Source organism: Bombyx mori, chromosome 6 (genome assembly GCF_030269925.1).
Source record: "Bombyx mori chromosome 6, ASM3026992v2".
Lineage (NCBI taxonomy): Eukaryota > Metazoa > Arthropoda > Insecta > Lepidoptera > Bombycidae > Bombyx > Bombyx mori.
In genome coordinates, this window is record NC_085112.1 from 7,187,912 (window position 1) to 7,200,630 (window position 12,719).

The following is a 12,719-nucleotide window of genomic DNA, read 5'->3' on the forward strand; positions in this document are numbered from 1 at the left end:
TAAAAACAAGTTTAATCCAGCTTGCCGCGGACTTCATATCTTCATCCGGTACAATCTGCCTGCATTGCCGGTGAATTAGTTTTCGTTCGTACCGCAATAACTGTGGAATAACATTAAATTTTATTTCGTTTTAGCTTCGTTTCCGGTGTTGTAAACTGAGATAATTTATGGGTTAGCTTATCCTTTTTTTGAGGAACTTTTATGAAACATTTTGATATGTTCATTTGATATATCATAGTATGCTCCTTTTGATAAGCTATTAAGAAAGGAGAAACTCATGTTACCAGGAACGCTTTAGATTGTTTTGTATCAAGCACGAAATTTAAATGTTGTACCTCTATTGTATATAATATATACACAAGATGCAATATTTCTGAATAATACTTTTTCTTCAGGCTTTTTTAAAACTAATATACACATAATATGGTCTATATATGTATATTAGTTTTAAAAAACTACGGCTACAATTTAATTAAAATTTTACCACTCATTTCACCTATACTTCCAAACTGCCAGAACATTTTCATGAAAATCTATGCTTATTTATTCAACTATACTATCATTATCATGTTTCCTAAGGCTTTGTGGTTGAGATATTTTGTATTGCCAATAGGTATTTCCCCAGCGAAAAAAGTTTTGACAACAATACTTCAAGAACACCAGACTTGTTATAAGTTTTTGTAGGTATGTTGTTTCTAAGGGCTTCAATAACTACGTGTAGAGGTTACAGGTGATTTTCAACTGAAGTGTACCGTGAACTTCGTAAGTATGGAGCAAATTTCAAAGTTTATGTTACAGCAGCTCCGTTGAGAAGGTGCAATGTTGGCCCGGATACAATGACTTTTTCTTCAAATTTTGTAGCGTTTGGCATAGCGTAGTCCTGTTATATTTAGTAGTATCAGGAATTAATGCAGCTTTGAAGGTACCACCTGTCTATCGGTAACCACATTCGTTTGATTTCTGTCATTGTGGTTACTGAATTTATATTCAGGTAGCGTAGCTGTAATAATTTTGTTTATACGATTAACAAAAAAAAATTCACAAATGCTTTGATTTTTGAGAAGATCCGGAAAGGAACTCAGTGGGCTGTGTCTATATGTTAGTTTGCTAGGAGCATTGTTCGCCGTAATCGAAGAGTTCGATGAGGATAATAATAATAGGATAGTCATTATAGGACACGGTAGGTTCTACCGGGCTCTCACGGGGCCTGATGTAGACCTATTTAGTCGTAGCTTCCGTGGCCTGGTTGCGACTTTACGGCAGGTCAGAGAAAAGGAAGGTAGATGCTCTGGAGATGTGCACTGAAGACGAATGCTTGGTATTTCATGGAAAGAACCTCGCACCAATATTCTTCAAGAACTCGGCGTTAAGCAGCGTCTTTCGGCGCTCGTGCATGGGCGAATACTATCATTTTTTGGACATATCCCCAGACGGGGAAATGACCCCATAGAGCGCCTTGCCGTTCAGGGCAAAGTAGACCAGACAGCGCCAGACCGCGTGAAAGGTTGCTTATGCGATAGCCCGACCACGACAAGTCGGCAGTTGATGATTGTTTATATGAGTGTAACAGGCTCACCATAAACCGGGAGAAGTGGCGATTTCTGATGAGGCGTATAATATCTGCCTACATCAATGATACTAAATAACGACCACGGCTGCTTTGACAAGAGTGATACGGCAAAAGAAAAAAGAAAAATAAAATCTCATACATATGCATACATAGGCTATAAAAACCTTGTTGAATATTGAAACAGGTATTTTATCGGTGTTTATTTTTCCAGGCTAATCACATAAAAGTACTGAAGCGGTTTTGACAGAACTTTCATTGGTAGGTAAATCATTTTGCCAGAAGAAGAAAGACTAACACTACAATTTTATTTTAAGAGTGAATCGGCTTCTTTTTTGTTTTATTAAGTGGCTATGAAAAGATGATGAAAAAAAATATTTAAGTGTTTGCAATAGAGATCAACGCTCTTTTCAGATAGGTGGAAAATCTAATTTTTTAAGCTTTCAAGTGTACGTTGTTAAATGTAACTTACGGACTTAGATAATTTACCTGAGGTAAATCAAATTCAGTATCGAAAGTAAGGTATGTTTTAGAGAAATGGTGTGTCGTCGTACGGGGTTCGGTAGGTTTGCGATTGCATTATGGCGGCAGCAGTCGCTAGACATTACTGAAGCCATTACCTTATCTAAAGTCCCTCTCGGATTTATTTAGTTTTCCCTCGCCGCAATTTATCGAAAACCGCTCGATAAAGTTGTCAACAGGAATGGATCTGGAGCCAATTTGAGAGGAGAACGATCCGCAAAAAAGGGAACGACTTTTTGGATCCATGTACGTGCCTGGTCAAGGACATATTTGATGTTTGCAATGTCTTGATTTGATACCATATTGTAAACTAACTTAAAGTCGAAAAGGGAATTATAAAAACGAACCACCTTAACCGTTATACAATCCAATTGTCACTTTGACTTCATGTCGGAGGGTGGATGGCGGCATTTGCGTTATGATGTTTGTGGGCTTCGGTGACTACTTAATATCAGATGAGCTGTGAGCTAATTTACTAGCTAGCTAGCTCACTGGCTAGATAGACTGGCTAGATGCTGTTTCATTCCTAGGTTGATCTTTAAAAAGAAATAATAACAAAAAGTGATAAAGGTATAAATAACTATCTACATATTTTGATACGTTTAGAATAAATAGTAGCTATTTTAGTAATGCAAAGCGAAGACAGCTTGGAGGAAACCCTGCCCGAGTTATACGGGACTTGAAAATCGCGTGTCAGCTGTTCGCGTTTATATTGTAGACTGTGCAAAAACTTTATTACAATTCATCAGAATCAGGCCAGCACTCCTACCTGACTAAAATTTTGGGAATTATTTCTTTAAGCCTGATACATCATACGTTGTTACATGTAGGTAAACAATAAAAAAAATCCAGGTACTTCAAATAGTGTAATGTGATAAAATTAACTGATAGCAAAAGTTCTAAAAACGAAAAGTCCTGAATGAATGAAGAAAATCATCATACATTTTTCAAGGTTTACCCGAACATGGCCATCTTTGTGACTGAACTTTCAAGTTCGCTTACGCGGTGCAGTAAAGCTGGCCAAAAGGAACCGCTTTAACAACAATAAGTCTATCTCGTCATGATAATCGCCTTATCGTTGCCGCCGCTGCCTACTCCCCGAATCCTGATCACGCAGGAGCCAGTCACCGTCGACGCCCTAGACACGTCCTTACGGATCCATCAGATCCAATAACCTTTGCATTAGACGCCTTCAGCTCTAACACTAGGAGCAGGCTTAGGGACCTCGGTAACCGTACTCGTCGAACTCGACAAAGAGTTCGCCGTGCAACCTAACCCATGAATCAGCTCGCTGAGTTTCTCGCCGGATCTTCTCAGCGGGTCGCGATTCCGATCCGGTAGTAGATTCATTTGCGAAGCAGCTACTCTTGAGCTGTTAGGTCTCCTTCGGAGGCGCTCGGGTAGTTGTTAGCAAATCCCACCCCTCCTGGCTGAGCCTTTGCTCGCCCACCTGTCCTGGTGAAACTGGAAAGGCCTCCGGGCCACCAGTAATCCTTCAATCATAAAAAATAAATAAAAAAAAGAAAAAAATAAGTCTATCTAAGTATGGAAATCTGCATTTGCCATGTTCATTCATAGAATTGGAAATATCCAGAAGAGTATTACTTTCAAATGTGTACTAAATTTCTTCTTCCCTTTACGAATCTTTGGGAAATTACAGATATCATTTACATTAGAATTTAGTTTGACAGTAAATTAACACCCAACTTTAATCTAAAATTACTTTTAATAGTCCCAAGCGATTTATTAGTCAATTTATTCCTATTTATTATAGATGGTCGGAACCAACAAATTACCGACGAATATATTCCTGCAATAGGAATGGGTGTGAGATTGTGGGACAAATCAATACAGATTTCAAGAAGAGCCTGAAGCCAGTGAGGAGGCTTTTATTCCAGAAGCTTTCAGCAATGTAAAGGTTACATTTCGTTGTAAATTTGAATATGGATAGAAGCTGACGGCTTTTTTTTTTTTTTTTTATGATTGAAGGATTACTGGTGGCCCGGAGGCCTTTCCAGTTTCACCAGGACAGGTGGGCGAGCAAAGGCTCAGCCAGGAGGGGTGGGATTTGCTAACAGCTACCCGAGCGCCTCCGAAGGAGACCTAACAGCTCAAGAGCAGCTGTTTCGCGAATGAATCTACTACCGGATCGGAATCGCGACCCGCTGAGAAGATCCGGCGAGAAACTCAGCGAGCTGATTCATGGGTTAGGTTGCACGGCGAACTCTTTGTCGAGTTCGACGAGTACGGTTACCGAGGTCCCTAAGCCTGCTCCTAGAGCTGAAGGCGTCTAGTGCGAAGGTTATTGGATCTGATGGATCCGTAAGGACGTGTCTAGGGCGTCGACGGTGACTGGCTCCTGCATGATCAGGATTCGGGGAATAGTCAGCGGCGGCTACGATAAGGCGATTATCATGACGCATAGCCTTATCGAAGTACCGTTCCGACGCTGACTTCATGTATTTCTGTATAGATTCGAGGCCCAGGTCGTCGTGTAGGTCAACGTTCCTCACGAACCACGGAGCTCCGACGGCTAACCTGCAAAAGCGGGATTGTAGAGATTGAAGGGTGTCTATGTGCGTGCGGGCCGCGTGAGCGAACACCACACTCGCGTAAGTCATGACGGGCCTTATGCAAGTTTTGTAAAGTGTCACCTTGTTCCGAAGGGACATTTTACTCCGCTTACAAATCATGGGGTAGAGTCTACCGAGAATAAACGCGGCACGGTCACGGACTGATTTTATATGCGGGCGGAATGTCATCGATGCATCCAGGGTAACGCCCAGGTACTTGACCTTCCTGGCCCAGGGTATGGATTGACTAAAGAGAGTAATCGGGGGTGTGAGATTCCTCCTCCTAATACGGGAGGAAATCCGTGTGGAGCTTCCCCTCTGAAAGAGCACCGCAGTACTTTTCGCTGGGTTGATGTCTATGCGCCATTTTCGGAACCACTGTCCTAGGGCTAGGGCTGCGCTCTGAAGCTTCTTCGCGATTAGGGACTTGTTTCTACTGGAATAGTAAACAGTCGTGTCGTCGGCGAATAAAGCTAAATGGGTCGGCGGCGACCGGGGAATATCGTTAACGAATAAGCTAAATAGGAGGGGTGAGAGGACAGAGCCTTGCGGGACTCCAGCTGTGAGAGGTCGTGGGGAGGAGCGGGTTCCCTCGACTCGATATCGAAAAGAGCGGTTCGACAAGAAGTCCCGTATGATGAGCACGAGACTATCCGGCACACCCATGTTGAATAGTTTGAAAATCAAACCGTTGTGCCAGACTTTGTCGAACGCTTTTGCGACGTCGAAGAAGAGAGCTCCCGTGTATAACGGTTTTGGTCGATTAAGCCCCACAAGAATGTGCTCCGTGAGGCGGTGCACCTGTTGAACGCATGAGTGATTTGTACGGAATCCGAATTGTTCATCGATGAGAATGCCCTTGGATGAGACGAAGTCTCTGAGGCGTTTGTAGAGCAGACGCTCATACAGTTTGCCTAGAGACATGAGGAGGCTAATCGGGCGGTAGCTCGTCGGATGATTTTTTGGTTTACCGGGTTTATGTATGCCGATAACGTCCGCTTCTTTCCACACCGCGGGAAAGATACAGTTCGCCATAGCGGCATTGAAAATAGATGCCAACATCACGATGAGTTGGACGGGTAGAAGTTTAATAACGCGGTTGGATATACCGTCGGAACCGGGAGCCTTGCGAGGACGTAGGTCTTTGATCAAGTCTTTAACTTCCATCGGGGTGACGGGTGGTAACACATCAGAGGGTGGCAAGGAGGCTCTGCGTTCTACCTCACTGTCTACTAATTCTACATGAACAGGGTCCACGGATTGAGTGCTGGGCGTGCACTGGGTTTGCAACGTATCGGCCAGCAGCTCTGCTTTTTCATAATCATCGAACGCCGCGAGTCGGCCTGAGGGGCCTACGAGGGGGGGCATAGTTACTACCGTATCCGATTTGAGAGCACGAGCTAAGCGGTAGTAAGACCTTTGGGAGGGCGCGAGTCCTTCTAAGAAATCAGACCATCTGGCATCTCGGACTTCGGCGATGCGAGACTTTACGTCGCGTTGTAGGGCACGCATTCGAATACGATTTTCCGCGGTAGGATACCTGTCGTAGGCGCGTATCGAGGCGTTCTTAGCTCTAAGGAGTTCCCTAATATCGTCGGACAATTTGAAGCGGTGAAGGAAGTCCTCCGCTACAACTTGTTTCGATGACCTATCTAATGTCGAGGTGATGTGTGACGTTAAGATGTCTATGGCTTCAGCGGTATCCTGAGGAGACGGGGTAGAGTCCGGGCTAAACGGTAGCGATGGTGGATCAGATTCAGCCAGGCTGATGCCCAGCGTGTGCCAATCCACCACAGTCCTCGTGACGGGAACGGAATCGGGAGCGCGACCGAGCTTCATAACGACGGGACGGTGGTCTGAATCTAACTCTGAAACTACTTCGATCGAGTGTAAGCGCAGAGTTACGTTTTTTAATAACGCTATGTCGAGTATATCCGGGCGATGCGCGATATTTAGCGGGTAGTGAGTCGGGATTAGCGGAGCGACGATATCGAAGGCGAGATTATCGACTAACGCGTCAAGCCGCCTGCCATTCGGGGTTGTGGTGTGTGAGTTCCACCTGATGTGTTTACAATTTAGGTCGCCCGCCAGAATGACAGAGCTCCCTATGCCGAGCAGCGCCTCGATATCACTGCTTAGAACGATCTTATCCGGTGGAAGATAAACGGACGCGATAACGATCGGCGCGTGTCCCGTCAGTGAGATTCGGCACACTGATGCTTCGATATTAGCGAGCGCGGGAGGATCGAGCGGGACGCAATGCAGGGCTCTTCTATAGTAAATGACGGTACCACCACCACGAGCAGAGAGCCTGTCGTTCCTGACCATGTTATAGTTCGCGATTTTAGGGTCACGGCGCGCGGGCTTAAGTAGGGTCTCCTGCACTAAAAAGATATCAATTTGATGGTCACGCAAAAAGTCAGAAACCTGATCACGCTGATTTGCGAGACCGTAAGCGTTAAAAAATCCTATCGTTACGGATAGGGGCTTTATTCTACTTATATACGCCATTGATTACCGGCGGAGTGAGGGGAGGACGTACGTATTTAATGACGCGTATACGTCGGCGTATTCTTGCACAACGGCGATAAAGTGTTGTGCAGTGGAGGCAGAGCGAATGGCGTCGCCCAAAGCGTTAACGCGCTCAAAGTTGATCGACTGAAAGAAGTCGATCGCTAAAGCGAGATTGTCGGACGCGGTCGGAGGGCAAGTCGCGGGAGAGGGACGAGTCGCGGGAGAGGGACGAGTCGCGGGGGCGGGACGAATCGCGGAGGAGGGAGTTGTAGCCGTGTTCATGTACGGCAGCGGTTTCGCCCAGGCCGAGACACTGGGCACCGGCGCCGGAACGAACGCTGGCTTAGCCTGCGACACAGAGGGTGCCGAGGCTTTGATGTCTGGGCCGGAAGCTCGGAGGCGGTTTTGGCGGGCGACGCGGCGATTTATTTTCGGGGCTCGGGGGCATCCGCGGTAATTTGCGGGGTGACCCTGTGTTCGACACAGGACGCAGCTAGGCGGTTCTGTCGCGGTTTTTTGATCGCGAGTGCATAGGGCCGTGGCGTGATCGCCTAAGCACTTGACGCATCGGGGGCGCGCGTGACAGTTACGGGAAGAATGCCCGTATAATTGGCAGTTATGGCACTGGCTAGGTGTGCCTTTCTTGTGTGGGGTTTCGACTGCGATTCCGGAAAGGCTACAGACCGTTCGGATGTTGAATATTTGCTTACCCTCGGGGGTAGGCTGGAGGGCGACGAGAACCATATTATATGGCTCCCTTCCGCGGCCTGTGTGCATGCGGTGTACGGAGTTAACCGGTAGGCCTTGTTCGAGAAGGTCGGCCTTGACGAGCTCGGCATCCAACTCTTTAGGGATGCCACGTATAACGGCACGGAGTTCGCGCTCCTCCTGGAGCGTATATGTGTGGAAACTTATACGCTCCTTACGGAGGTAAGAAGAGAGGGCCCTATGGTCGTCGGATGTTCGAACCTTAATTTGAATGCCGTTCGCGAGGTTACGGGCATTCGTAAAATTGATATTTTTGGCCTTAAGGGCCAGGGAAACTCGTTCCCAAGCTGCCTTCTCTTGAAGGATTACCGGGGGAGGGGTCTGGGCTTTATTTTGTGCCACCGGACGCGGCGACGGAGTGGCACGGGCTGGAGGCGCAACGGGAGTCTGAGGGCGGGGGCGCGACGCGTTCGCGGCTTTGCTAATTTTAGCGGCCGCGGGAGCTCGAGACTCCGCGGCACGCTTCTTACCCTTTTGCACCAGGGTAAATCCATCCGTCGATGAGGCGGGAGCGAGGTCGACCTCCATCTCCGAGTCAGAGTCGGAGGACGAGGAGGCGGGCGCAGGTGACCTACGAGTAGGTGTTTTGGACGGCGCGACGGAGGCAGCGGATGATCGCGCTGCTGGAACGGTGACCACGGCGGACGACGCAGCAGTTTTACTCGCCAGTATAGGCGACGCGGGAACGGCAGGCACGACGGAGGCTGCGGTGCTCGATGCAGAAGCTTTGCACGCAGGTACAGGCGACGCAGGAGCAGCGAGCTCGGTGGAGTCCACGAGAGGGCTCGCAGTGTGATCGGCCTTGAAGGCCTGAAACTCGGAAGTGAGCTTTGGGTAGCGAAGCCGGAGAAATTCCGCAAATACAGCGTCCATGATGTCTACGTGCCCAGGTGGGGCTACCCTGGGTCTTAGAAAACACTCGCCTTGCGGCGAGGCCCCAACTTCTCGGACCTGAGCGGTTCTATTGAACACAGGTGGCGATGCGGCACGATTACTGCAGGACAAAGAAAAATCACAACAAAACGGAAATAGCAAAAAGAAACAAACCAATTAAACACTTCCAGGAAGACAGTTTGTCGGCAGATGTACCACGAACACAGAAATAACAAAAGGAAACAAAACAAATAAAAACTTCCAGGAAGAGCACTTAGTCGGCAGATGTACCACGAACACAGGCCGCGCGAACAATGGCCGGGCTAACAAAAGCCGGGCGAACAAAGGCCGGGCGATCGAGTGGTCGATGAGCACGTCCGCGCGTGACGGGTGCCTCTATCGGAATCAGCTGACGGCTCTTGTATTCTCTGTTGTATTCGCAAGTGTTGGGACAATTGGCAGATACATTTTTTTAAAGTATAACCGAAGATTTAAAAAAAAATTGAGCTAGTCACAGTGCGTGCAAAGCTTAACTAGTATATGTATATAAAAACAATCTCTCACATATACGAATTAATGATAAAAACAACAAAAGAGTCTATAATAAATTAAGACATAAAATATTTATCTTTCACGGAACGTGCAACATTTCGTAGTAATAAAATTTGCAGCTCGTTTGCAGTGAAGTTCTCAATTAAACAGATATTAGTTTACGCCGAGGGAGCGCTGTCCAACATGCAAGCAGGCATTTCTGCAAAAAATATCTCTCGTTTACGTTCTAAAAGTGCCGTATACAAATCCCTTCGGGTCTAAAACACGAAGGTTTGTAAAGCCAAACTTACCCAAACGTTTTTAAGCTGTTTCCCGGAGATATTGGCGGTTGGCGAGGCTCTCCGAGCATTTTTCACTGAGTCCCCGGATATCAGCCCGACTAATAAATAACGCCGGACATTTCGAACATCGGGGATACCTTTCCGATTATGTGTACTAATTTGTACCTTAGTGATTTGTAGCTCTCCAGTAATTATTCGGTTTGATTTAATTATTGAAATACTTCGGCTGAATAGAATCAGCAGATATTTTTATGGTTAGATATTTATTATTTTAGATTATATGATTGATAAATGGATACTGGATAATGGATAATGGCTTATCTAGAAATCTACAACTTTGCTTAAGTCTTTTAAGTCGTCGTGGCCTAAGAGATAAGACGTCCGGTGCATTCGTGTTGAGCGATGCACCTGTGTTCGAATCTCAGGCGGGTACCAATTTTTCTAATGAATTACGTACTCAAAAAATGTTCACGATTGACTTCCACGGTGAAGGAATAACATCGTGTAATAAAAGTGAAACCCGCAAAACTATAATTTGCGTAATTACTGGTGGTAGGACCTCTTGTGAGTCCGCGCGGGTAGGTACCACCGCCCTGCCTATTTCTGCCGTGAAGCAGTAATGCGTTTCGGTTTGAAGGGTGGGGCAGCCGTTGTAACTATACTGAGATCTTAGAACTTATATCTCAAGGTGGGTGGCGCATTTACGGTGTAGATGTCCATGGGCTCCAGTAACCACTTAGCACCAGGTGGGCTGTGAGCTCGTCCACCCATCTATGCAATAAAAAAAAGTCTAAGAGTGGCTTTTATGATAATTTGAATGATGCTCATTCTTGTACAGGGTTATGTGTGAGTCTGCAGGGGTAGGTGCTACCACCCTACCTGCCCTCTGCCACGAAGCAGTAACGCATACTGGTTTTAAAGGTACGACAGCCGTTATACTGTATATTTGAGATTTAGACGTCATGTCGCAAGATGGGCTTCGGCAAACACATACTCATGTCCATGAAGTACGATCCCGTCCGGGCGTATCTGGAATAACCCGTTATGCTATAAGCGAATAGGTAGGGGAAAAAAAGAAAAAAAACGTACGATGGCACCTTAAAAACAGGTGGGCTCTGAGCTTTTTGAACTATAAAAACAAAAAAAAAAGCATACTTATCTCGTATGAATGTCACTACTGTAAGTCGGTCAAATTATTTGATTAGATGGCTAATGTATCAAACGTATCTTTATGTACTTAAGGCGCTAACTTTATGTTCACACTGTGTTGTTACGGAATTGCTGTTACCGATGTGACCGAAAATAGAAAATCAATTATGCAAATCATCTCAAGTAAAATCAAGTATTTGAAACAATGTTTTGAATTTTCGAACATTAGTAAAATTCCTATCGGCATTTCTAGAATGTTTGGCAAGAATTTTACTGTCACATTTAATATAATAAAAAGGATTGCTATTAATTATAAATTATTATACACAAAGAAAGTTTTGGTCAACATTTGATGGCTAAAGTATCAGACGTATCTTTAAGTACTTAAGGCGCAAACTTTATGTTCACACTGTGTTGTCACGGAATTGCTGTTATCGATTCATGCAAAGTAGAAAATCAATTATGCAAATTATCTCAAGTAAAATCAAGTATTTGAAACAATGTTTTGAATTTTCGAACATTAGTAAAATTCCTATTGGCATTTCTAAAATGTTTGGTAAGAATTTTACTGTCACATTTAATATAATAAAAAGGATTGCTATTAATTATTATACACAAAGAAAGTTTTGGTCAACATTTGATGGCTAAAGTATCAGACGTATCTTTAAGTACTTAAGGCGCTAACTTTATGTTCACACTGTGTTGTCACGGAATTGCTGTTACCGATTCATGCAAAGTAGAAAATCAATTGTGCAAATCATATCAAGTCAAATCAAGTATTTGAAACAATGTTTTGAATTTTCGAACATTAGTAATTCCTATCGGCATTTCCAGAATGTTTGGTAAGAATTTTACTGTCACATTTAATATAACAAAAAGGATTGCTATTATTTATTATACACAAAGAAAGTTTTGTTCAACAGTAATGAGGTTGTAAGGTAGCACTGAATTCAGTTAATGCTCCCTCTGCAAACGAAAGTAGGTCCGAATTTGCTAATTTTCATTACTGTTTGAATATGAAAGCGGCTGTCGTGAATGAAGGTCAAATAATTTATTTAATGAGTGTTAAATGTGTACGATTAAAAGTATCAAGCCTTCTAATTATGGAGGGAAAGAAACGCGTTTAATACCGTTATTTTGCTGTAGTACTTATTAAAAATGAATATGTTGACTTTATACTTAGTTCCTTAGAATTTAACGGCGTTCACGCGGTAACTTTTGTGTGCTCCTATAACCATTTAATACCAGATATGCGTTAGTTTATCTGCCCAACTACAGCTATAAAACGCCTGAATTTTATCATCGACTTTGAGAGGTAGTAGCTGACTATTGTAAGCAGCTATCTTGAATTATTGCCCAATCATTAATAAACGAGTTCAGGCCTAGGAATAGTAGCACTGTATTTTATCTTTTGAATTTACAGCGAGTTTCAAATATGTTCAAACCAGATGTTGAGTTTGATACAGATTACATTGAGTTTATTAGTCGAGCCTTTAGGTGTATAGCAATACCTCGAAGTAAATTGAAGTCGTCATAATAGTAACTAGTCGTATGGAGTCTTCGTGGCCTAAAAGATAAGACAGCCGGTGCATTCATATCGAGCGATGTGACTATGCCTATATGTTTTTTAATGTGGAACGTATTTAAGTCATGTTTCCAAATAACATCCATTATGAAGGAATTACATCCCGTAATAAAAATCAAACCTGTAAAAATTATAATTTGCAGTAATACGTTCCGGTGTGTAGGGCAGCCGCTGTTTTACATAAATGAGGCTTTGAACCCATTTCTCAAGGTGGCTAGTGGTATTTACATTGTTGATGTCTATGTGTTCCAGTAACTACATCGCACTAGGTAAACCGTGAGTTCTTGCTAAGTACTAAAAAAGGGTTTTCAAATGTCCTTTTCTTATATCTGAAA